This window comes from Myotis nattereri, assembly GCF_964212035.1.
Source record: "Myotis nattereri genome assembly, chromosome: 14".
Lineage (NCBI taxonomy): Eukaryota > Metazoa > Chordata > Mammalia > Chiroptera > Vespertilionidae > Myotis > Myotis nattereri.
The window spans coordinates 53,572,362-53,599,492 of NC_138089.1; the positions used below are offsets into that span (position 1 = coordinate 53,572,362).

Consider the following 27,131-nt stretch of genomic DNA (forward strand, 5'->3'; position numbering starts at 1 on the left):
TGAATGAGAGTTCCTCCTCCTCCTTGCCAGCACTTGGAATAGTCAGGCTCTCTCATTTCTGCCATTTTAACAGGTAAGTAGTGGTATCAGGTTTTCTTATGGTTTTAATTTGTGTTTCCCTCACAACCAATAATATTCAGTATGTGTTTTGTGCTTGTTTACCATCTACATGCCTTCTTTAGTTAAGTGTTTGTTCAAATGTTTTGCATATTTTTAATTGAGATGTTTCTTATCATTGAGTTTTAAGAGTTCTTTACATATATATTGGATACAAAGTCTCTTAATTGATATCTGCTTTGCAAATATTTTTTTTCCCTAACCATGTCTTTTAAATATAGAAGTTTTTTAATTCTGGCAAAGTCCAATTGATATTCCACATCTCTTAAATTTTATTTCATAATTTAAAAATCTCAGCTACTTTCTGGCAAATTCCTCTGGCTTGATTTTAACAACTTACAAATATGCTCTTTTAGCAACCTATTCTACTGTTCAGCCTATATGGTGACATTTTTTTTTTTCAATTATCAAATTTTTTAAATAAAAAATCATCCACAACATTTGCTACATGGGAATCTTGCATCTCCCGGAGAGTGTTAATTATTCAGTTCAGCTCAGTGTATGAGCTCTATTTCCTTGAGTGTAAGTTCTACACTTGGTCAAAGGGTGATGTCTTTCATGCACAGAGCGGGTTTTCACAGTGGCTGGGTGATTCTTAGCTGAGGAGTCAGCCATCTGTTTGAGGATCCCTGATGGCCGGTCTTGGTTTAGTGAAGCCTACTTCCAGGATGAGCAGGGACACTCAGACATAGTGCCACCCTCTGCTCTTTCCCACCTTCAACTTTTTGGTATTTCTTTGCTTCATCCCTCGACCTCCTGTATTCCTTCAATGTCCACCTCATTTTTCCTCATCTCTCCCCGCCCCACACTCCTCTTTAACGGATCAGCTCTTAACCCTTCACATCTCAACTGAGATGCTGCCTTAGAGAAGCCATTAGCCCCACTCCCCGGACATAAACCAAAAAACAAGACCCTTCCCTCTGTACTCCTAAATCACTCTTTACCACCACCCCACCCCCCGCCCCTAGTTCAATGACTTTCGTATTGTAATTAACTGGTTTCTCATCAGCTCCCCCCCCCCCCCCCCCCCCGCCCCCCGGACTGCTCTCTGGACAGGGAAGGAAGCCCATGAGAAACCAGTTCATTACAATTAAGGAAATCGCTAAGGGAGACACTTTAGGAGATGCCACAGATGGTTCACATTGGGCAGCTGGTGCAATGCGCTTCGTCAGTTCACTAAAGTGACTGCGGAGAGAGCCCCGAGGAGCCCAACTGTCGTGGACGCTGAGGAGGACAAGGTCCTGGACGCTGGGCCGTTGTTCCATCCTCAGCCCTCCACAAGGCACACCTGGCTCACGTAGGATGCCCAGGTCTTGAACGTTTTAAGCCAAAGGAGGCTCTGAAAGGGCCGATTTAAAAACGAAGCCAGCTGAAGAACAGTGCTATGCATGTCTCTCTTTTACTTCAAAGAAAAACAGATCTTTGAAAAAAGAGCGAAATAAATAGCACAGTACCAATGGCGTTCAGTTGCTAACGTTTACCAGTGGCTTCCCATGGGCCAGACAGCACCTTGCTCATCTCATTCGGTCCCCACCGCAGCCCTTGGACACGAGAAAGTTTCTCTTTACAGAGAAGGAAACTGAGGGCTGCCAAGGTTGAAGAACGTCTCAGGCTCACATACCTGGACTGAGTGAATGATTGTGTGTCCGCCCCTGCCCCCAGATTCATATGTTGAAGTCCTATCCCCAGTGTGGCTGTATTTTGAGTAAAGATGTTTTTGTAATTAAGGTTAAATGAGGTCATAAGGGTGGGGCTCCGATCTGATATGATTAGTGTCCTTTTTTTTTTTTTGATGAAATATAATCTTTTTTTTTATTAATTAAATCTTTATTGTTCAGATTATTACATATGTTCCTCTTTTTCCCCCCCATAACTCCCCTCCTCCCAATTCCCGCTCCACCCTCCGCCCTCACTCCCCACCCACTGTCCTCATCCATAGGTGCACGATTTTTGTCCAGTCTCTTCCCGCATCTCCCACACCCCTTTCCCCCCAAGAATGGTCAGTCCATTCCCTTTCTATGTCCCTGATTCTATTATAATCACCAGTTCATTCTGTTCATCAGATTATTTATTCACTTGATTCTTAGATTCACTTGTTGATAGATGCATATTTGTTGTTCATAATTTGTATCTTTACCTTTTTCTTCCTCTTCCTCTTCTTAAAGGATACCTTTCAGCATTTCATATAATCCTGGTTTGGTGGTGATGAACTCCTTTAGCTTTTCCTTATCTGTGAAGCTCTTTATCTGACCTTCAATTCTGAACGATAGCTTTGCTGGATAAAGTAATCTTGGTTGTAGGTTCTTGGTATTCATCACTTTGAATATTTCTTGCCACTCCCTTCTGGCCTGCAAAGTTTCTGTTGAGAAATCAGCTGACAGTCGTATGGGTATTCCCTTGTAGGTAACTGAGTTTCTTTCTCTTGCTGTTTTTAAGATTCTCTCTTTATCTTTTGCTCTTGGCATTTTAATTATGATGTGTCTTGGTGTGGTCCTCTTTGGATTCCTTTTGTTTGGGGTTCTCCGCGCTTCTTGGACCTGTAAGTCCATTTCTTTCACCAGGTGGGGGAAGTTTTCTGTCATTATTTCTTCAAATAGGTTTTCAATATCTTGCTCTCTCTCATCTTCTGGCACCCCTATAATTCTGATGTTGGTACGCCTGAAGCTGTCCCAGAGGCTCCTTACACTATCCTCGCATTTTTGGATTCTTTTTTCATTTTGCTTTTCCGGTTGGGTGTTTTTTGATTCCTCGCATTTCAAATCATTGACTTGATTCTTGCGCTCCTCTGTTCTGCTGTCGGGAGTCTGTATAATATTCTTTATTTCAGTCAGTGTATGCTTAATTTCTAGTTGGTTCCCCAATATAACATCGAGGGTCTCATTAGTTTTCTTGTAGATCTCATTAAGTTTATCGGCGGCTTCTAAACAGTTCTTGAGAGACCTTAAAAGTGTGGTTCTGAACTCTAGATCTTCCATTGACAATTTTGTCCTGTTTCTTTGTCTCCGCATTTTGTTATGCTTCCTTGGTGCACCCCCTAGTGGTCTGAACTTCTGTCCTCTAGGGAGGTGCTAATCTAGCCTTTGCCTGAGGCTATCCGGCAAATGCCTCTGTGCAGGGCTTGGGCGGGGTGGGTCGCACAGGATCAATGGGGTGGGCCGGAAAGAGCAGTTATGGTGGCTCTCAGTCCTGTCCCCAGGGGCTCTGCCTCTCTGAGTCCCAGCCCCGCTGCACACCTCGGAGAGAAAGCTGCACTCGCTCTGACCGAGGCCAGACAGTCCCGCTTCTCCCGTTTGAGTCTGGGTCCCTAAAGACTCGCCCGGATCTGGAGCTCAGAGTCTGCGACTCCCTCCCGATTGAAAAACGCTAACCGCGCCCTCCGCCGCCAGCCCGCTCCGCGCGCGCACTCCGCACCTCAGAATTTGACTTCAGCACTGCGCCTCCTCTGAGTGTCCGTATGCGTTTCTCTGTCCTCCTAGTTGTAGGACTTCCACTCAGCCAGCGTTCCAGTGGTTCTGGGTGATGTCCGTTCAGTCTTTTAGTTTTACTTTTGAAGTAGTTGTTCAAAGCAGCAAACTCCGGCGTTAACCTATGCCGCCATCTTGGTTCTCTGATTAGTGTCCTTATACGAAGAGACACCTGAGCCCGGCCGGTGTTGCTCAGTTGGTTGAGCGTCATCCTGTGCACTGAAATGTTGTCAGTTCGATTCCCAGTACAGAAGACAACGGACCTCTCTCCCTTCCTTTCTCTAGGCATGTCTTTGGGTGAGGCTTTTAAAAAAAGAGACACCTGAGTGCTTGTGGGCTCGCCATGGGTGCGTCCTTGGAGGAGACCAGGCGAGTCCACAGCAAGAAGGTAGTCGTCTGCTGCCTAAGGGGAGAGCTCTCACCAGACTCCAACCCTGATGGCACCTTGGTCTTGGACGCCCAGTCTCCAGAGCTGTGAGGAAATTTGTTTCTGTTGGTTAAGCCTGCCTATGTTTTTGTTACGGCGGTCCTAGCAAACTCCTACAGCTGGCAGCCCCCTGCATTGGGATTCTAGGCACCAGAGTCCACATTAATCACCCATTTAGAAATTTCTGTGTTTCCACAAGTGGCATGCTGGCTTTAGTCTTTAAGTTGAGGTGGGAAGTGTGTTTAAACTTGGCATTGGGATGTACAGTTCTATTCTAACATTGATGGTTATTACTTAAAGCCCTTTCACTGAATCTTGGTAGTGGGGGGACCATTTCTTTCGAGCATGGAAGCAGGTTGGAAATGTTGCAACTAGTAATAATGGTTGGACTTTTGGCTTAGGAAATACTTCAGGGGGAAAGAATTTGCTTAAATCTCTGCCTGCTATTAGAGTTGAAGGTTTGGTGATAGGAGTTGCCCTTCCCCTGAACTTCCTGGATTGCAAGACCATGTGGAAATGTAGTTTGTCTCATCTAAAAAATAAGGGCAGGTAACTTTTGAAGAACTGGCATCAAAAGCGCATTTAGCCGAGCTTCTAACATTCGGAGCATGATTATCTGGTGTGTGAATGCTCTTGGCCCTTTTTCTTCTTCTCTCCCTCCTTTAATAATGGGAGGAGCTGTCTGGCCATTGCCCACTTTTTCCACATGTTGGCTGGTCTCCTCCTTACCTCTGCTGGCAAAGTCCCTCCGCACAAGTGGGTGTTGGCCCCTCAACAGAAGACAGGGCTGTAGGCAGGATAGATGGATAATGTGGGCGGCCTTTGGATCCACTTTTTTTTTTTTTTAATCCTCACCCAGGGATATATTTTTATTGATTTTAGAGAGAGGAAGGTTGAGAGGGGGAGAGAGAAACATCAGTGTGAGAGAGTTGCTTCCTGTACTACATGCCCCAACTGGGGATGAAACCCATAATCTAGGTATGTGCCCTGACTGGGAATTGAACCCGAGAACTGTTGGTGTATAGGGTGCTGCTCCAACCAACTGAGCCACCCGGCCAGGGCCGTTGGCTCCACTTTCTTCCCCTGTTGCATGAAGGTCAAGTTTCTGTTTCACTTGGTGGGTGGACAGACAGCTTTGTGTGCACTGCTCTTAATCCATGACCCTCTTTCTCACTGGCTTTCACTTTGATGAGAGCTTTGGCCTAATGGACATAGCATCTCCTACATCCCCTGCTGGCCTCTGTAGACAAATCAGACTGTACACAAGGATAGGTGGATAGATAGATCTATTGGGAAGAACAGCCTATAATCTCGATCATAACCGTTATTAGCATTTTATGCGGTCAACTTCCTTTCATGTCCATGTGTACACTTAGATGCATGAAAATGTGCATATTTCAGTTCATACTGGGCATGTTGTTAAGGAACCTGAGTTTCCCCCCTTCATATACTCAGGGTGTCTTTCCTCGTTGGCCCATAAAGTTGTACACCATCCTTCTGTAACAGGCTCATGTGATTGTGCATTGCTAAGAACCAAGTTGCTGAGTTCTTTAGGGCCTACTCCAAAGAAGACTTAATTGTTAGCATGAGATGCTATGTGCCCCAAGAGCTAGAGAGGATGATCTCTAGCTTAGCGGGCCTTACATTTTTTGGGGGGACTGGAACTACAAGGAAGTCACATTTAGTGGGAGTGCAGTGTCTATGAAGATAGTCTATCTTCTTCTCTTACTGGCCCATAGGGGAGGGCTGAGGGACCTTCTTCCCTGGAATCTATGGAAGGGGCTCTCAATATAATTGGTCACAAATTTTCTAGGTGACTATAAGAAGAGGAAGATATTGTTCCTTGGTTATGCTAAGCTGCCTACCAGCTTAGAGATGAGGGCAATGGTAGGGAAGGAATAGGAATGAAGTGGAAAAGGGGCACAGCCATCGGAGAAGGGAAATAATTGTCCCTTTGAGGTTCCACTCCCTGAGAATTAGGGGCATCTCTACCATATTGCTGGACCCAGATTGGGGTCACAGAGGGAAGATGGAATATGGGTTAGGGGGCTCATGGGAGATGACTTTATTATAGTGGCAGGGCTGCTTACATCAGAGAAATGTGGAGTGAGGTCACCAGCTTGGCGACAACAGAGGGACCAAGTCTTACAAGGAATTACTAGTGCCTGAGGGCCTGCAGGGGACTAAGTCCTGAAGCAGCAAGGTCTCTTGGGGTGGCCATCCATCTCTCTAGTCCACAGTGAGCTGCATATAAGCTACGTGAGTGGCAATGACCAATAGAAAGAGGGCAGCAAAACCCAATCACCCCAGGCCATCAAGTAGGGAGATTCCTTTTTGTGCTCACTCATCCTCATCCCAACACCAGAGGGATAGGCACAGGGAAGGGGATGTGTGTGAGAGAGAAGTTACCCCCACCACACGCACAGACACATACACACACACACACACACACACACACACACACACAGCCTCCAAAGTCCATCCTTATAGCCACTGAGTTGGGATAAGAGGAAAGCTTTGAAACAAATGAGTTTGAAGTTTTAAATGAACAAGACAAAGTCATACCACTATGTTGTACACCTGAAACTAATATACTAGTAATACTGAACGTCAACTGTAATAGACTTTTTAAAAAAAGAGCCCTCAGAAGCAGGGTCCTCATGCACTGCTACTGGGTCTATAAATTGATTCAACTTCTTTGCAGGGCAATTTAGTGATCTCCATAACAATAAAAATGTGCATTTCCCTGACTAAGGAATCCCAACTTTAGGAATTTATTTTACAGAATACTCACCCGTGGTCATGAGATATAGGAACCAGAATGTTCTCAGGGGCATTATTTCTAACAGTCAACAGTGTCTCCCAGCTGGGAGTGTGTGTGTGTGGTGGGGGTGGGGGGTGGGGGGTGTTGTTTAAATCACTGACAGTCCATCCATGTGATGGAGACCCATGCAGCCATTAGAAAAATGTGTCGTATGAATATGGAGCAATTCTAACACATTGCTACGCTTTAAAAAAAGGTACAATGTGTGGGTATGCTAATGTGTGTATAGAGAAGCCCTCTCCTTGAATATGCACACAGTATTTCTGGAAGCATGCTGAGAAATTGCTGCCATGTTGGCTCTAGGGACAGTGGAACTGGAGGAAAGGAGGGGAAGGGATAGTCGTGTTTCACTATCTTTACTGCTTGAAAGAGTTTAAAGTAGGGAACGAATCAAATGCATGTGAGAAAACAAATAAAAAACCTCACCGTCATACTCTTAGTCCTCCCGTGGGTTTCCTTTGGATGGCTGAGCTGGGGCCATGACGTGTGAGGATGCCCTGCAAACCAAGCATGTCAAACTCAAAGGCTAACACAGGCCAAATAAATAAGGTGGAAGTTGATGTGGGCCGCAAAAAAACGAAAGCTTCAATTTTCATAGAAACGTAGGTTTGTTTTGATAGAGACATGCTGAATACAAAGGGCTGAAATAAATGAGTCATCGTTAACATAAAATAATAGAACATTTTAATTAAAATTTGTATTTTTCCTTGAACATTAACTTATCAGACACTGGATAACTGTATAAATTAATAAGCGCAACACAAATAAACCCATTTTTCTTGTTCTCCAAAAGCAAAATATTTCTTGTTGCGCACACCAAACAAGTCAGTACAAGACTAATGACGTGGCAATTGGCTGCTAAAATATTCGCGGCTGGTATTAGTGGGGAGAAATGGTGCACCTGAGCGTAAGGCGTGTAAGGGAAATGGATGCAACACGATGATAGTCATCAGCAAACGTTGTCGTTTGATATTAATAATTATGTATAACAGGATCTTGTGAAAATTAAGTTACAAGATTTTTATTTAAAACGTTTCCTACAGTTATATTGGCTGGGCCACAAAATATTCCTTGTGGGCCGCATGTGGCCCACGGGCCGTGAGTTTGACATGCTTGCTGTAGACCCTTTCGTTCCAAAGACTCTTGAGTACACGTCGAAGGGCTTCTCTTGACGATGCATCACACTGACCTCCCGAGCCCACACTCGCCCTGGCTCCTTTCGGGATTTGCGGTAACATAAAACCTCCTCGTAGAGTGAAGGGTTCCAGAGCATGGCTAGGTTACTCCATGACTTCAAAACGAGTGAGGTTTCCTTTCTGGAAATATGGTGAAATAAATGCCAGGTATCTGGGAATCTTTCCTGGTACAAAACACCTAAAATTGCTGAATAAAATATAAAAATGAATAATGGGTTGTTAAGCTGGCAAGAAATAAAGTAAAAGTTCAGAGGCCAGGAATAATGAAAAAAGCGCAGACTCTCATCGAGGAGAAAAAGTGAGTGCTGATGTCAGCATTCACCTTGGGCATGTCTGGACTCAAGGGGCTCTCACACAGGCAGGGGACAACAGGCTGAGCCTGGGTGCAGCCAGGTTGGGGAGGTCAGATGAAGCCGAGCCTCTTTCGTGGGTGGACTTGGGTACCACCTGCCCCACAGAGAGACATTGTAAAAGGTCTTTCCTGTCTGGGCCTCCTTGGCAACTGATGGAATGAAAAAAAATAAAATAAAATAAAAGGGAAAAGTACCCTCTGAGAATACTGAACCATAAGTGTGCTATGCTACACGTGAGCAGAAAAAAATCCAAGCCAGAAGTTTAGGATAAAGTTGTGGTAAAACAGCAGTGCCCCAGGCAACTGGCAGTATATCCGGCTGACAAATCATTTGTCGAGAAGCATATTCTAAACAAAGATAAATTTCCAAGGAACACGAGCTCACAGCCAAAGATTACATAACACGCAGGAAACAAGCCACTGTTGAGAGAGAATAGGCAGAGACCACAAACGCAGGAGCGTTCGTACAGACTGTAGGCACTGGAATGAGCAGAGACAGAATAGAAAATGAACAAGTTTAATTTATTTAAAGAAATTAAGATAGATGTTGGAAGTATGATTAAAGAGCAAGACACTATGAAAATGAACAAGGCAGTTTAAAATATATATATATATATATATATATATATATATATATATATATTATTGATTTTTTACAGCGAGGAAGGGAGAGGGACAGAGAGTTAGAAACATCAGTGAGAGAGAAACATCGATCAGCTTCCTCCTGAACACTGGGGATGTGCCCGCAACCAAGTACATGCCCTTGCCCGGAATCGAACCTGGGACCCTTCAGTCCGCAGGCCGACGCTCTATCCACTGAGCCAAACCAGTTAGGACTGGACAAGGCAGTTTTTAAAAGAAGGACCACATAGAATTTTTAGATTAAGAAAATGTAAATTATGAAAATTACAAAATCAAAGGACTGGTAAAACAAGGGAGTATACACAGCTGAAGAGAGAATTAGTGAACTGGAAAATAAAACCGAAGAAATGTCTTAGAATGTAGTCTAAAGAATGAATAACAGTTAATATTTACAGATTATTTCCCGTGTGCCATATACCCTTTATCTTACTTAACTCTTATAAAAAACTTATGAGGTTGTTACTATTAATATTTATATTTTGCTAACCTTCTCTGTGCCTTATTTTCCCCCAATATAAAGTGAGGATGGTGATGAACAAAAATAGATCCAGAGACATAGAAGCATCAAACAGGCCGTCAAACCTCAGAGGTAATGTATGGGAGGATGGGGGTGGGGTGGGGTAAGAGATCAACCAAAGGACTTGTATGCATGCATAAAAGCATAACCAACGGACACAGACCGTAGGGGGGTGAGGGCATGTGCTGGGGGGTGGAAGTGGCTGGGGAGAGGTCATCGAGGGAAAAAGCAGACATATGTAATACTTTAAACATTAAAGAATTTAAATTAAAGAAAGTAAGGCAAGATTCACAATTCTAAAGTAGAAAATGTTCTGAAAACATTTGGTGGCAAAACCTTACCCACACTGACACACTACTACTCCAGGGCTGTATTTGTTTCCTGTTGCTGTGGTAACGAATTACCAGGAACCTAGTGGCGGAACACAATGCATATTTGTCATCTTGCAGTTTCAGGTCAGAGTATAAAGTGGGCCGGCAGGGCTGAGTTCCTTCCTGAGCCTCTGGGTTCCTTCAGAAGGATCCATCTCCTTGCCTGCTTTGAGGGTGTGGGGGCTGCCTGCTTCCCTGGCCGGTGGTCCCATCGTTCTGCCCTCACACCTCTTCTTGGGCTCTGTCATATGTCCTTCTTCCTCTTATAAAGACACTAGTGATTACATTGGACTCACCTGGGTATTTCAGAGAATCCCCCCGTCTCCAGATCCTGAACTTAATCACATCTGCAAAGTCCCTTTTGTAAGGTTAGATATTCACAAGTTCTGGGGACCAGGACACGGACATCTTTGGGGAGAGGGGGCAGGCATTCTTCTGCTGGTCGCAAGTGTGAATATTCACACGTTGCCACCTCTTTCTAGGTTTGTTTCATGTGCTGGGTGTGGTATAATGCATGGTGATGATGCTCTACTCTTGAAAATTCTGGAAAAAACAAAAAAAACAAAAAAACCCCCACAATAATTGAATTCAGCAACATATCTGGCCCTGAGAGTTTTGGGCGAGGATTGTGGACCTCACTTGAACCGAGACCAAGTCTTGGCCTGTAGCTCTCCAATGGAAGGTTGTGTGGTTTAAGTGATATACAGTGACTTGTAAAATGTGTGGTGCAATGTCAGACACATCGCGGATGCTCCTGCTTTGCAGTGGGCTGCTGGTCAGCTCACAGCGGCAACGGTCCTGCTCATTGCACCCCCAACAGCTCTCTCTGCAGACCAGGCACCCATAGTCACTGCTAAGGTCAAGTCCGCCACTGAGGTGCCCTGCGGAGGTACATTCAGGCAGAGCCCAGAGAGGGGAGCACTCACAAGGAGGAACGGAGGGAGATGCAGGAGAGTAATGTCTGGGGAGCTCCATCAAGGAGGACTCAGCATTTTCTGTGGGACCCGAGGGGAAGGCCACTCCAGGAAAACATCTTTCTGGCAAAGGCATGGCTCCCGCCAGGGCCCGAAAATGCTTTCGTTACTGGCTTCTGGACTGGAAGAACTGTGTGCATTTTTCCGCTATAATTTGAGGTTTCTGAAATGAAAAACTATATTCTACACATAAAGATTACTGAGACCGTCAGCTTGCATGAAGCACCTTATAAACGTACCTAGCTTGGACCTAATATTTAAGCATTTAGGAAATAATGCGAGGCAGACAGGAATTTACAGATTTATAAGAAAAAAGTAGTTGGCAGAGAAAGGAAGAGGAAAAAAATAGACCAGCTAATCTAGAAAGACTTTTTCAAGGCTTATGAAGAATCTGTGACTGTGGGGACATTTGGTGACTTAATATTTATTCCTCTGTGCAGGGGGGTGGGGAGGGAGTGAGGGCAAGTCTGTGATTCCTTTTGCATGGTTATGGCAAGGATTCTCTCAAACGTCATGTTCACCCGTGGAAGGAAGTCAAGTTTGCCTGAGGGAAACTGACGGCAGATTCTAGAAAAGGCAAAAATGATAGGTGAGCTGATTTGGCATGTGTTCCGTCTGCAGCCACCAGGGTTCAGGAAAACCTTCAGCTTAGCTCGTGAAGTGAGAGAATAAAGGGAGAACGAGCAAGTTGGTTGTCATTTCAGTTAGAAAATTGGACAAGGGGTTCATTTATTTTCAAAAGGCAGGTCCCCATGAAGCAAGTCTGCATTCTGTATAATCAGATTGGAATTATTCTGTGCCCCTGCTCCCTCTGCCCCCCCCCCCCCCCCCAGTCCCGCCAGCCTGGACACACACACTTCAGGTGGAGGCTCTGTAGGGAGGCTTACTCTGGCCACTGGGAAACAGCTCATGCTTGAGGTCAGATTCTGGGAATAACTAACAGAGGTTTAGGGTTTTACAGCTAGAAAAGCCCATCATCCATAGGCTTAGCAGTTTATCAGCATCCCTGCGTCATTGACTTCCCAGGACTACACAGCCGGTCAGACCTGGGAATGGAATCCTTCCCATCTGAGGCCAGATCCTATGTGTCTCCTCCCACACTGCGGGTCACAGGTCCAGGAGGACGATGCGGGACTCGGAATCTCTCCCCGAGGACAGTGCTCCCCAAACCCGGCTGCTCAGCAAGGCTCCGAGAGTTGTTTGACATACTGATTCCTGGGCCTCCGCCTTAGAGATTGTGACCCAGAGAAGTGTTTGTAAATCTGTATTTTAAAATATATATTTTATTCATTTCAAAGAGGACGGGAGAGGGAGATAGAAACATCAATGATGAGAGACTCATCGTTGGCTGCCTCCTGCACGCCCCCTACCGGAGGATGGAGCCCACAACCGGAACATGTACCCTGCCCGAGAATCGAACCGTGACCCCCTGGTTCATAGGTCCACGTTCGACCACTGAGCCAGGCCGGCTGGGCTAACTCGGCATTTTTAAATGATGGCTTGAGGATCCGATCTACAGCCAGTTTTGGAAGCTACTATTTTGTTAAATCAAAGGCTAGGGCTACCATTTTCACCTGATACCACTTCCAGGACACGAGGGGGAAATGAGTGTGTTTTAGATCAGTGGGTCTTAACCTTTAAAAAACTACTTTCCCTCTTAAGAACTTTGTGGAAATCTAACCCCCTCCCCCTAACCTTCAGCTTCTGATTCAGCTGGAGTGGCACCAGCTGGCTCCCAGGCGAGGCTGTAGGTGTGGCACTGCAGCGAGGGATGGACGGTGCAGGAGACCAGGTGAGTATAACTCTGTGTGTGTGTGTGTGTGTGTGTGTGTGTGTGTGTGTGTTGGGGTGGGGGTGGGGGTCCTCTTCTCACTCCCACGTGGCTACTGTTATCATCAGTAACAGCTGGCGGTTATGGTGCTTGCCTCCTGCAGGTTCTCTCACCGCTGGGTGAGGGGCAGCAGATGGCAAGGCTGGAGAACACACTCCATCCTTCCCCGGCTTCCTGTGGTCCTGGTGTGAGCGTGAGGCTGAGAGCGCACCAGAGACAACCAGAGACCCAGGAGGGCGGGCGGAGCACCGCTCGCCGCCGCGGAGAGGATCAGGGTCGCCTCCCAGGGCGCAGTGGGGAGGTGGGGCGGCCCAGGCGCCTGGCGGCCGTCCCGGCCATCTCCGCCCGGAGGTGCGAGGGCGCCCGCGGCCCGCAGGGGGCGCTGCCGCGCCGTCCCGCCGTCCCGCCGCCCACTCGGCGGGCGCGCCTCTCCGCAGTCCAGAGCCGCCGGGCCCGGGACCCGCTCGTGCGAGCGCGCAGACTTCTCGGCCGGACCGAGGACGCCGCCCGCTCCGGCCGCCCGTGTGCTCGCCTTCCGCGCCCGCTGGGCCCCCCGCCCCGGCCCCGCGCCGCACCTCCCCGGCGTCCGAGCGCACAGCTCCCGCCCCGGGAGCCTCCGGCCGCCCGGACCCCGCCGCCCCGCCGCCGGCGCGCTCTGCGCCCCGCTCGCCGGGCACCGGGAGGGCGGTGTCGGCTGAGAATGGGCGGCCCGGCGGCGCGGAGGGGCGCCGGGGGGCTCCGCGCGCTGCTCCTGGCGCTGGTGGCCGCGGGAACCCCCGCCGGCGCCTACAACCTGGACCCGCAGCGCCCCGTGCGCTTCCAGGGCACCGCCGGCTCCTTCTTCGGGTACGCGGTGCTGGAGCACGTCCACGACAACACGCGCTGGTGAGTGTCCTCGCGGCTCCCGGAGCCCGCCGGCCGCCTCCCCAGCCTCGGCCCCCCGGCCGGCCGCCGCCGCCTTTCCGGCCTCTCCACGCCCGCCGTCCCGAGGGGGAGATTTAAATGTCTCCGCTGCGCGCGGCGCGGCTGCGGAGGGAAGGCGAGGAGGGCGGGCGGGCGCTGGTCCCCGGTCCCCTGGACTTCCCGGTGGCGCCCGGGGTGGGAGGGAGCCGGGCCGGGCCGGGCGCTTCCCGGGGTCCCAGCCTGGAGTGTGCGGGGAGAGCCGCCCTTGGCCTCCCAGCCAGACTCAACTTAACTCTCTCCTCGCAAAGTAACTGGCGCCTCTGCCCTCCGCTGGCCGACTTGCATCCCCAACGCAGCAGGGCTCGGCTCCGGCATCACAGTTTCGGGCAACTCTTGGTGACACCCCATCCACCTCTTCCCGGCTTCAAGCCTGTCCCGCGCCATCGCGCACAGAAAGCGGAGTAACCCCGAGAAGTGAGGGCAGTGGGCCCTGCGCGCATTGGTGGTGAGGGGCTCGGGGTGGGGAGGGGTCTCCCAGAGGCCTGAGTGTCTGAGACCCCAGGGGGCACATAGGAGCCAAGAGGCCCCCTCCTCCCTTACCAGGCCCTCTGCGGAGTGAGCTGACAGGGTCCCGGGTGCAGGAAAGGAGGATGGTCCAGGACCCCCGTGACAAGGACAGGAGGGCTGGTGGGTAAGTTCCAGGGTGGCCTGGCCTCTTTTCACAGCGGTCATCTGGCCTGGACACAGCACCAGAAGTCTCAGGGGGATGTGGTTCTGTAGAGGTGGAGGAGGCCAGTTGCCCCCTAAGAGTCCCAAGGGGTGGAGAGCTCTCCTGGGTTCAGCACCCCCAGCTAAGGGGTGCCGAGCTGAGAGTACAGCCCCTGAGGGAGGCTAGAGGAGAGGCTGGTCCCTCCCTCACCATTTTCCCTGCACAAGAGGGAATGAAGCAGCCACACAGAGTCACCTCTTCATCCCAGTTAGGCCCAGGGGTCGTCCCCCTGTTCAAGGTCATGGCCTGATGGGGGCCCAGTGACTATGGTGTGTCCGCACTGTGAGCATGCTTAGCTAGTGCAGGCTGGGGGGGGGGGGGGCAAGGTCAGTGGCGTGTGCTTCCACATGTAGTTCTCCCGGAGAGTCACTGGTCGGAATTGGTCAGAGGCTGATGGAAAAGGCTGGATTTGCAGGTCAAGCCCTCACGAATTCCTGGAAAACTGGGGACTCCGTGACCAGCCAGCCCACTAGCCATCATGCTGTTTAAAGAGCTGCCTCCGAGAGAAACTGTGTTTAAAGTCCGTGTGTCGCTCCTGTCCGGTTTCACATCTCCCTCCCTGCCGGCCACCCCAGGTGCGGAGTGTAAGGCCAGACTGCCTTTCCCTGCACTTGCCAATACCCTTTAGAGAGCAAAGCAGGCTGGGCACCTCTTGCACGGGCCTCCTCCACACTCAGAGTCCGCAGGCACTTGGCTGTGGTAGAGAATGCAGCCTGGGCAGAAGCCGTGGGAGAGAGAGCACACCCCAAATACCGCACGGGCCTCCTGGACTGCGCCCTTGGCACGGAGCGTGTGGAGAGGGCTGTCAGAAATAGAAGGGCTTCTCCAGCCAGGGCTCTGGGGCATTGAGTGGGTGCGGGCTTGTGGGCTCCGAGCTCCTCAAGCTCATTAAACGGCTCAGTTATTGGGAGAGGTGCAAAGGCCCTCTCACCTGGATTTGGATGGGCCACAGGTCTACGCTGCCTGAGCTGGGGAGCAACAGGGAGGAACCCAGAGCTGATCTGACAGGTGGAGAGAGCTGAGCCTGCTTTGTTTCAAAAAGGGGAGGGAGAAAAGCGATGTGATGTGGATGCACTGGACAAGTGCAGGAAGAGCCGGTCTGGCTTTCAACTCAGCACCCGAGTAAAAGGTACAGGGCAGTAACGCTGGTGCACGGCCTTGGTGCCAGTGGAGATGGGGGTCAGATATTTCAGGGGTCAGTGCGAACTCACCCACAGCCAGGCTGCTGGTCCCCGAAGTGCCCTCTCTGCTTCGGATACTGAGTGTGCTGCTTCGGGTACCAACTAACCTGAAATCTTTTTAAAGCAGTTCGTTTCCTCCCTCCCGCCCTCCCCCCACTGACTTGGGTTTATCTTAGACAGTCTTTGTCTTAGACCTTGAATGGGACTCTCTGCTGACTATGCTGCCCAGTCTTGGTAAACTGTGGCCTCTGAAGCAAGAAACCGCTACCAACATCGCCTTCTTTCACTTTCTTCTCCTAGAGCAGTGGTTCTCAACCTTCTGGCCCTTTAAATACAGTTCCTCGTGTGACCCAACCATAAAATTATTTTCGTTGCTACTTCATAACTGTCATGTTGCTGCTGTTATGAATCGTCATGTAAATATCTGATATGCAGGATGGTCTTAGGCGACCCCTGTGAAAGGGTCGTTCTACCGCCAAAGGGGTCGCGACCCACAGGCTGAGAACCGCTGTCCTAGAGGCTGGACTTACCACCAGGCTAATGAAAATCCCACCAAAGGCTTCTCACTCACACAGACTCCTGCCAGGACCCTGGGCCTCCTTTTTTGCTCATAATTCTGGGTGAACTTTCTTCATTCAGAATTCATGATGTCACCCTCAATGTATAAGATTCAGGCCCTGAAGACATGAGGCCAACCCAAGACCTCTGCCTTAACTTTCAGCTCTGGGGTTGGTTGCTTGACTTAGTGACTGATTGTCAGTCTCTCCTACCAGGTAGACTGACAAGCAGGATCTTTTAGTCCTGCTTGAGGGACCTGTAAGTTGTTTCCAGTTATTCACGATGATAAACAACAGCAGGGGTAAACATCCTTGTAACTAAAGCTTTGCGGCTTAATTATTTCCTTTGGATACGTTCCTGGGCTTAGACTTGCTGGGTGAGAGAGGAAGGGCGATTTTGAGTCATTTTCTATGCATTTCCAAAGTGCCAGGGAAGCGAAAGTGTATACTTGAGAGAAATGCATTCACTTACTTGGTACGGGAGTTTTGGAGTTTGACCAAAGGGCTGCCCCGGGGCAATACACAGGCATAGTCAGCCACCCATAGGAGGGGACTTAAAACGATCATAGAGCAGTGTGAGGAGATGAGATCGACCCCTGGACCCAGCAAGGCCCGCGTGCGCTGCTGCATCCCTGTGTCCTGCTTGGACGTCCCGCCACCATCGCCATCATGCCCAAGAGAAAGGCTGAAGGGGATGCTAAAGGAGATAAAGCCCAGGTGAAGGACGAACCACAGAGATGATCCGCCCGGTTATCAGCTAAACCTGCTCCTACAAAGCCAGAGCCCAAGCCTAAAATGGCCCCTGCAAAGAAGGGAGAGAAGGTACCGAAAGGGAAAAGGGGGAAAGCTGATGCTGGCAAAGATGGGACTAATCCTGCAGAAAATGGAGATGCCGAAACAGACCAGGCACAGAAAGCTGAAGGTGCTGGAGATGCCAAGTGAAGTGTGTGCATTTTTGATAACTGTGTATTTCTGGTGACTGTACAGTTTGAAATACTACTTTTTATCAAGTTTTATAAAAAAACAAAACCGATCACACATAGTCACAGTGGGCGTGAGGGTAAGTGATGGGCATGAAAGGGAAAAGTGAGCCAGTGAAACTGAGAGGCAAAGAAGGCAATCGTTGATTAAGCCTTGTATTTAGTGTTTCTCCTTAGCTGCTTTTTAAAAATATATATATTTTAATTGATTTCAGAGAGGAAGGGAGAGGGAGAGATAGAAACATCAATGATGAGAGAGAATCATTGATTGACTGCCTTCTGCACGCCCCCTACTGGGGACCAAGCCGCAACCTGGGCATGTGCCCTTGACTGGAATCGAACCTGGGACCCTTCAATCTGCAGGCCATCGCTCTATCCGCTGAGCCAAACCAGCTAGGGTGCTCCTTAGCTTCTTAATTCAATGTTGGTTGTATGTAGGGTGAGGGAGCAGGAATGGGTGTATGTAGATGAGGGAGCAGGATTGGGTGTATGTAGGTGAGGGAGCAGGATTGGGTGTAAGTAGATGAGGGAGCAGGATTGGCTGTGTGTAGGTGAGGGAGCAGGATTGGGTGTATGTAGGTGAGGGAGCAGGATTGGCTGTATGTAGATGAGGGAGAAGGATTGGCTGTGTGTAGGTGAGGGAGCAGGATTGGGTGTATGTAGGTGAGGGAGCAGGATTGGCTGTGTGTAGGTGAGGGAGCAGGATTGGGTGTGTGTAGGGTGAGGGAGCAGGATTGGCTGTGTGTAGGTGAGGGAGCAGGAATGGGTGTGTGTAGGGTGAGGGAGCAGGATTGGGTGTATGTAGGTGAGGGAGCAGGATTGGGTGTGTGTAGGGTGAGGGAGCAGGAATGGGTGTATGTAGATGAGGGAGCAGGATTGGCTGTGTGTAGGTGAGGGAGCAGGATTGGCTGTGTGTAGGTGAGGGAGAAGGATTGGCTGTGTGTAGGTGAGGGAGCAGGATTGGGTGTGTGTAGAGTGAGTGAGCAGGATTGGCTGTGTGTAGGTGAGGGAGCAGGATTGGCTGTGTGTAGGTGAGGGAGCAGGATTGGGTGTATGTAGGTGAGGGAGCAGGATTGGCTGTGTGTAGGTGAGGGAGCAGGAATGGGTGTGTGTAGGGTGAGGGAGCAGGATTGGGTGTATGTAGGTGAGGGAGCAGGATTGGGTGTGTGTAGGGTGAGGGAGCAGGAATGGGTGTATGTAGATGAGGGAGCAGGATTGGCTGTGTGTAGGTGAGGGAGCAGGATTGGCTGTGTGTAGGTGAGGGAGAAGGATTGGCTGTGTGTAGGTGAGGGAGCAGGATTGGGTGTATGTAGGTGAGGGAGCAGGATTGGCTGTGTGTAGGTGAGGGAGCAGGAATGGGTGTATGTACGGTGAGGGAGCAGGATTGGGTGTATGTAGGTGAGGGAGCAGGATTGGCTGTGTGTAGGTGAGGGAGCAGGATTGGCTGTATGTAGGGTGAGGGAGCAGGATTGGCTGTATGTAGGGTTAAGGAGCAGGATTGGGTGTAAGTAGGTGAGGGAGCAAGATTGGGTGTAAGTAGGTGAGGGAGCAGGATTGGGTGTAAGTAGGTGAGGGAGCAGGATTGGGTGTAAGTAGGTGAAGGAGCAGGATTGGGTGTATGTACGGTGAGGGAGCAGGATTGGGTGTATCATAGGGTGAGGGAGCAGGAATGGGTGTATATAGGTGAGGGAGCAGGATTGGGTGTATTATAGGGTGAGGGAGCAGGAATGGGTGCATGTAGGGTGAGGGAGCAGGATTGGGTGTATGTAGGTGAGGGAGCAGGATTGGGTGTATTATAGGGTGAGGGAGCAGGAATGGGTGTAAGTAGATGAGGGAGCAGGAATGGCTCTGTGTAGGTGAGGGAGCAGGATTGGGTGTATGTAGGTTGAGGGAGCAGGAATGGGTGTATGTAGGATAAGGAGCGAGAAGAATGTGCTGGAGCTGGAGGGGCAGGGATAGGACTCGGGCACAGGGCAGCGTGGGCTCTGCAGGGGCAGAGCTGAGGGCTCGTTGGGCTGAGAGACCCTTCCTAGCTGCACATCACAGAGCACATGTGTGTGTGCTGTCAGAACTTGCCCTGCTTCCTCAACCCCATAATGAGCATTCCTACGAGTTCTTTTCAAATTGTCACGGACCAGAAGGTCCTGAATCTCTGTAGGAGAGGGCGTGTGACCTTGCTTTTCCCAGCCCTGGGGACTGAGGCCCGCTTCTGCAGTCAGTGCATTGGAGCAGAGCCCAGACCCCTCCTCTCTCCACATGCCTGGCTTGAGTGGTCCCTCTGTCGCCATGCTCTAGGCAGCGGGAGCTGTCCCAGTGGCCAGGGGACCAGAATAGCCTGGGCTGTGTTACAGGTGTCACTTGTATCTGTTTGGATGCAAACCTGCAAGTGACTCAGTTTCCTCCTTTGCAGAGTCACCCAAGGGTGTCTCCCTGTGCAGGGACAGCTGCCTCTGGTCTATCTCCCACCCCCCAGTCTTCTTGCACCCCTTGAACACCAGCAGTAGGTGCCAGGGGACACGGACAAAGCTGACTTCTGTCCCTTTCCCGTAGACATGGGTGGGTTCCTCAGCTGCAGGACAGACAACTGTAACACCCTGTGATATAAACAAAAGCAGCCCGACTGGCATCCAGCCCCCAGAGTGGGTTTCTCCCACACCCCTCCCCTCCCCTCCTCTCCGCCCCAGACGCCCTGGAGTTGGTTGGGTGCACTGGCTTCCTTTCTGGCCACGTGCTTCCTGCCCCATCTCCCGGGACACAGAGCGAGGGCTTGGAAGTGGAAGACGAGCCGGCTTTTGCTTTGTTGAGGTTGTCAGAGCGTCATTCAGAGAGGGAGACAGTCCAGAGCCAAGGAGCACATAACATCCTCACTTTGCCTCAGGGCTGAGCTTTCAAAGAACACGCTGGACATGTCTGCCGCCCTGCCAATACAGCTGCCAGTTGCCGGATATATTGTGATTTTAAAGTAAAATCAATTCCAACCAGAGAAAACGAGGAACCCAGTTCCTCAGTCGTACTAGCCACATGGCAAGGGCTCAGTGCCCACATGCGGCTGGCGGCCTCCGTTTGGGGTCGAACGCAGAGGAGCAGATATTCATCACCGCAGAAAGTCCGGCTGGTGGTGCTGGTTTAGAGCAAAGGCTTAAGTCTTAAAGGGCTAGACAAAGATCCAAGGTGACAATAAGTAAAGGGAAAACCAATCCCTCGATGTATTTGAGTATTAAGACGGAAACAGAGGGGCTTAAATCTAAGTGAAAATGAAGAGTGGGCAGCCAGCGTGGCGGAATTCTTCTTCCAGCCACCGGACATCGGAGTGCAGGCTCCGTGCTAAGGGGCAGGGATTCAGGAATAAAGAATCCGCTCCCAGTCTGACGGGTGAGAAGGTGGTGGGTTCTAGTCTTGTGTCTCAGGGAAAACGTAAGCTATGGGCTCCGACGGGGAGAGGCTTGTCCTCGGGCAGGCACAGGTGGTTCAGGGGGCAGAAGAGAGACTCCTGGGAAGGCAACACCTTGAGAGATCAGGGGCCTTGCTTTCCCATTTTAGTGAGGAGACACATTTATTTATGCCTCCGCATCGCCTCTTGGCTGAGTCCTCGGTGCCCAGCTGACGCTCCGGCGCGGGCGTGGCCCCGCCTCCCCATCTGGGTTTGCTGGAAGCAACACTTTCAGGTCTGGTTCCTGGTTCTTACTGGCCCCGAAGAGCCTGCTGTCTCAAGCTCTCAGGAAGGGGTGATGCCTTTATGAGGCCCAACGTCGAAGAGGACCCAGAGAGTGTCCCTTGGGGGTTTCCCGGGAGTTCCCCTGAAGATCCCCACACTGGTGAGGGTGCTGTTTTCCGAGCTGGTGCTGAACTGGCCGGGGCAGAGGCAGCTGGGTTGTCCAGGCGAGACCCATCCAAGGCAAGAGAACAGACTTTTCTCAGCCAGTCACTCCCAGCCCTGAGTGCCAGGGTGCGAAGGGCCGGGCTCCAGCCAGCTGGTTCCCTGGGGACCTGCTGCTGGTCCGGAAACAGCCGCCTCCTGATAACTCCTGTTGTGATTTGTCCCGGGAAAATTTTTCACGTTTGTTCAAAGCAGCCGTGGTTTTCTCAGAGATCACTTGCTTTCAAGGGAGTTGCAATGGCGACTTTAAGAAGTCAAAATGCATGATTCCATCAGATAGTATTTTCTGAGCATGGACAAGGAGTCAAGTGCTGCCACAGGCATGATGGTCTTTAATGGCATCTTGTAGTCCAGGTTGGCAATGAGATTCCTTTGTGGGAAGGAAAGGCGATGGGGAAGATAGAGGAGCACTAGCCACAGCTCTGAGCTGCAGAGTCGGATACTTGGGTTGGACCCAGGAGCAGTGGTAGGCGGTGGAGGTACCACTGTCTAGTTCTCTTCAGGGGTGGCATGCCCTAGCCCGATGGTGTGTCTGTTTTCTATTACCGCAGTATTGCTGCAGAACAAGCCACCTTACCACTCAGGGGCTTAAACCAGTCACCATTTATGAGCTTATGATTCTGTGATTGGCAGTTGAGACTGGGTTCAGCTGGGTGGTTCTTACGCTCTCCGCTGGGCTCATTATGCATCTGCTGTCAGCTTCTGGGCAGGCTGGTTGGCCGGCGGGTCTAGGATGGCTTTGCCTGGGATGGCTGAGTGTGCCAGCCACCAGCAACCTGGGCTTGTTGTACACGTGGTGGCTGGGCAGGGCGCCAGGAGGGCACTCGGGGTGTGCCTGGTCTCTTGGAGCCTGGGCTGTTCCTCCTGTCACGTTCTATTGGCCAGTGCAAGTTCAGGGCCAGCCCACATTCCCAAGGAGGGGAAACACACTCCAGCTCTTCTTATTTTTTAAAATTTTTTTATATTAATATCAACTAAAGCTGAGTGGGGAAGAGAAACATTAATGATGAGAGAGAATCATCCATCAGCTGCCTCCTGCACGCCCCCCACTAAGAATCGAGCCCGCAACCCAGGCACGTGCCCTCGACTGGAATTGAACCCGGGACCCTTCAGTCCACAGGCCGACACTCTATCCACCGAGCCAAACCGGCCAGGGCAGACTTCACCTCTTGATGGAAGGAGCTGCAGAGTCACATTGAAAAGGGCCTGGGAACAGGAAGGGCGGAGGATCCTGGCTACTTTCACAATCTGCTGCCAGTGGTGAGAGTACCCTCGCCATTCCTGGATTTCTGTGATCTCAGCTGACGGTCTGAATACATTTCTGCCCGCACACGAGAAAAGGGACGGAGGCTCTGTGAGCTCCTGGGGCTGCCAGGAGGTGGAGCTGGGATGAGTTGGGTGCCAAGGTTTTTGACCAGCTGTCCAGCATTCTGACGCTTCTTTGATTGTACCCTTTGTACCAAGCGCAGTCCTGGGTGCTTAATAAACACTATCTTGCTTACACCGTATAAGAACGCTTATGAGGCACATTTCCCTTCTGTGTTACGGAGGAAGAAGATGGAGGCTCAGGGTGGTTAAGGAACTTGCCTGAGGTCACACAGCGTATCAGTGGCAGCGGCAGCACTGGGATCCCGTGTTCCCCCCGTGCTGCTTACACTTCACCACCCTGAGTCACTTGCCCTTGGAGCTTAGCATTCAGGGGGCGCTACTAGTTTAAAACACCTAAAAGCAGTTGGTATGTCCTGCTTAAACCCGGAGCCTCGGGGTCCTCGGATGTAAAAAGAGGCGCCTCTGAGGTTTTCAGGTTCCTCACCTCCGGTTGGCAAGCGCTGGCCCAAGGCAGTCTCTCCCTCTGGGAGGTACGGTCCGAGGTGGTGCTCCCTCTGCTCAAGTCTGTTTTCCGTTGATTAAGGGGGGCGGAGGGATTCCTGGGGTTTCCGTGTGGTGCGGTGAGCACAGCGATTGAATTCTGCCTGCCACGTGGGTCCCTGGGGAAGCGTTGGCTTTGGGATCAAATGCATGAAAGCAACCCTAATGGGTTTAAGGTTTTGAATCCCCAGTTGCTGTCCTCGATCTGGCTGTAATTTCGCCCGCAGAAGCGCGGCCGTGGCATTTGTGGGGAGGGAGGGAGCCTTTGAGTCACTGTCCGTTCCGCGCCTTCCCCAGGAGGCAGCTGTGGCTCAGCCCTTCTCTGCCACCTGCTATCCAGGGAACGGACCTGCAGTTCGCTCTCAGGATGTGAGGGACGGGTTCGGAGCAGGATGGGCGGCTGCACTGGAGCCTTTGTCGCCAGCTGGACCCCACACAGGCCAACCGAGGAAGTGGCCGTGTTGGAAAAACCCAGGGCATCGAAACGGCTGCAACAGGAGGGAGTGTGGGGCATTGGAAAGACTGCGCCCTGGATGCCCCAGGTTCGAATCCAGCCCTGCCACCTGCCAGCCCAGTCACCGGCCATCTCCGTGTAAAATGCATGCAGGGGCTGCCCGACAGGAGTGACCCGAGCAGATACTCAGACACCCTGCAAGCCTGACTGGTGCTGGCAGACAAACAGATGGGCCCGCATTTTTAAATCGGTGCGTGCACTACTCACTGAGAGGCGCGAACCTCCGGGCAGCACCACGCCAGCCATGCACATGTTTTAGAAAAGCAAGAGAAGGTGCCGGAAGTTCAGCCTTGATAGGGAAGAGAAAGCCTTCTTTCTGTCCCCACACCAGTCTGCCCTTGGGCATGAAAAAGCTTCCCCATCAAAGTTCTCACCTGTGGGCCTCACCTGGGCTTTTTCAGGCAGGTCACCGGGGTGACCAGCGGGCACCGCAGGGGGCACTTGGCACCTGTTGGTTCCCCTTTCCTCCTCCTGGCTGATGTGGGATGGGCAGAATCGGGCAGCGGGCATTGCTAGGGCACGTGTTACAGCCTGGCATCTTACCACACTTGGTGGGCTTGGGCAAGTCCCAGGACCGCCTCTGGCCACCTGCTTCTCCATCGGTACAAGGGGGAGAATATGAGTGCTTCCCATAGGGTCGCTGTGAAGCTTCAGTGCGAGTCTGCCATCAGGAGCCTCGCCCAGCACCTGCGCACCGCACGTGCCCGACACATGCTGGTTGTCCTCGTAATTAGAGGTGTAGATGTCTGAGTTAACGAGAGGACCTAAATGCCTTTGAGGTTGGAGTGCATCTTTAACGGGGGATGGCAGAGGAGGAAAGCCTCGCTTCTCAAGGGTCACCTGTTCATACCGGCTCCAAATGGACAGGATTATTTGTCATCGGGGTGGGGGTGACATAGCACTTCTCAGGCTGGAAATCACAGGGAGAGCCTGTTCGAATGTGCGTTCCGATGAAGCGGGCCTGGGCTGCGGCCCGAGAGTCTGCATTTCCATCAAGCTCCCAGATGTTCTCCGTGCTGCTGGTCGGGGGACCACACTGGGAGTCTCGAGCAAAGGTCAGAATCAGCCTAATGATTTATTCATGGGTGGGGGACACTCAGGCCCTTTTGTATGGTAACCGTACAAAGGAGAGAAACGTCTTATTGTCTTGTCAGGAGTCACAAGGAGGATTCGGGGGGATGCTGGAGATATCTGGGATGTCTCTTTGTAACGTAGAATAATGAGAAAAAGCAGATGGCATCTTCTCAGTGGCTTGTCCTGAACCCTGGGCCATTGCGCTCGCTCTATCTCTTGGGATCGGCCTGGCCAGTAGCCAGCTGAACTAACTTCAGAAAAGACAAGCTCATCGGCTGGCCTGCCGCCGCAGCCTTGCTGGCCGGCGGCCTAGGTAAAGAGCAGCGCCAGGCGGAGGAAGCCATGATGTTCTGTAAACACGGAGATACAAGCTCGTGCTCCACCGTGCCACCCCTGTGAGCTGGGCGCACACGTGTGCGTGCACACGCTCCTGATCTCTTGCTTCATTTTCCATGACACGGGATTTGGGAAAGATGTTCTCATCTGACCAGCAGATTAAGGGTTTGAACCAGAGGGTTGTTATCAGTGCTTTAAAAAAACACACACACACACACATTTAATTTTATTTATTTTTAAATAAATTTTGTATTGATTGCAGAGAGGAAGGGTAAGGGGGAGAGAGATAGAAACATCAAGATGAGAGGGAATCATTGAAGGGCTGCCTTCCGAATGCCCCCTACTGGAGATTGAGCCCGCAATCCTGGCATGTTCCCTGACTAGGAATCCAACAGTGACCTCCTGGTTCATAGGTCAGTGCTCGACCACTGAGCCACACTGGGCTCAATGCTCTTGATCAGCTATTGTTAGAACCACCAAGTACCTTGGGACTAGAACAGTGGTTCTCAACCTGTGGGTCGCGACCCCTTTGGCGGTCGAACGACCCTTTCCCAGGGGAGAAAGAGACATTCGTTACAAAGAGACATCCCAGATATCTCCAGCATCCCCCCGAATCCTCCTTGTGACTCCTGACAAGACAATAAGACGTTTCTTTCCTTTGTACGGTTACCACACAAAAGGGCCTGAGTGTCCCCCACCCATGAATAAATCATTAGGCTGATCTGACCTTTGCTTGAGACCATCCTGCATATCAGATATTTACATTACGATTCACAACAGTAGCAACATTATTGTTCTGAAGTAGAAACGAAAATAATGTTATGGTTGGGTCACAACATGAGGAACTGTATTTAAAGGGCCAGAAGGTTGAGAACCACTGGATTAGAAGGAAAAAATAATTCAGCAGGCCCTTTCCCCCCTTTGGAGTTCCATAGAAATGTTGCCCCTCTCAGCCTCCGATCCAGGCTGAGAGCAGCAGTGCCTGGGATTGAGCTCCCCAGGGTCCGTCCCTTCCTGCTCGGGTGACCTGCCGGTCTCGTTCGGTCTGCACATTTGGAGCAGAGGCACCTCTGAAATGTGCAGGGTTCCAATGCCATTTGGGGGCATGCGCCCGAGGAGCAGCCCGCCCCGTGTTTAATTTTTGTCATTTTTACCAAATGAATTGCAAGTGGCGTTTATTGGCGGGGCTAATGTACACTTGGAGTTGGTCGGAATTTTTAGACCCAGCCCTGTCCCCCTGGGGTTTTCGAGTGGAGGAGGCGCGGTATGTTGCCCAGTTCCGACGGGCCGACGCGTGGAAAGGCGTGGGTGTTTCAGCTGCTTGGCTGGGCCCACCCGCTAATTCTTCTCACCTGTGAAAACACGACCGGCCTAATGGAGAGCAGCCCTGGCCTCGCGCTGGTGGCTCTAAGCTCAGCCCCAGACGCCGGGGTGGGGGGGTGGGGGGTGGGAATTGATCTCTACACGTGGCCACCTTCTCCCTGGAGCTGCATTTGGTGTGTCATCGTGCGTTTGCGTTAGAGCAGCAGAAAGCCGGCCAGACGGCCCGTGCGCGGTGACAGAGGCGGGTGGTCTGTTTGGGAAAATGCCTGCTGTGATTTCTGAGGGCTGTGGGTTCCAGCCGGCCCACCCTGGTGAGTGGGAGGGGCAGCTCCCCGGGGTGTTATGGAAGGCCCCGGGGGGCAGCTGGGGTGCCCTTACTGTTGGGGGCCTGGCACCCGTCACACCCCAGCAGGGTGTGACTTGATTCCTCACGGAATCGAATACAGTCTGTCCTGGGCTGATCATGAAGGAAGTGCTCCGGGCGGTGGGGGGTGGTCTCCCTGGCTCCTTGCATCCCCAGAGGTCCTTCACCCCCTGGATGTTGAGGGGTTGGGTCAGGGACAATGAAGATGAGACCCACATGCCTTCCCATGAACCTGACAGCATGGGTCTGAGTGTGTTCGTGTGGCTGTCCTTGGTGATGTCTGCCGGCCTTGCCGAAGGCCCGTCTGAGGGTCTCCGACTTCTGTTGCTCATCCAGGGTGTCGGTGGGGGGAGCAGCACCATTTGAGGCCAGGGTGGGGGTGATGCGTGAGTGTCCGACACCTCAAGATGAAGGTGGCTTTCCGGACGCAGTGAGCGGAGCTGGGTCCATAGGGAGGCTGTCTGGGGTCATTCTTCCCTCTACTCGACTAGCCTTTTCCACAGATGACCTAATGGATAATGCTTTCTGTTCCCCGGTGAGCGGAGATGATCGATTTCACAATGTGCCCAATACCTTCCGGGGGGAAATTGCACCCCCTTTCCAGGCTGCCAGAGATACTGAGCAGCTCGAGTTCGCCTCGAGGAGCAGCTTAGCGCTGTCTACTCCTTG

At 51.3% G+C, this 27,131-nt stretch overlaps 1 pseudogene across 1 annotated transcript; it reads left to right on the top strand.

The window, feature by feature from the left end:
- The first annotated feature begins 16,794 nt into the window (after window positions 1–16,794).
- Window positions 16,795–17,067, top strand: LOC308529978 (non-histone chromosomal protein HMG-17-like; annotated as a pseudogene). The gene has a single exon. The product of its transcript is annotated as a non-histone chromosomal protein HMG-17-like (transcript).
- The last annotated feature ends 10,064 nt before the right edge of the window (window positions 17,068–27,131 follow it).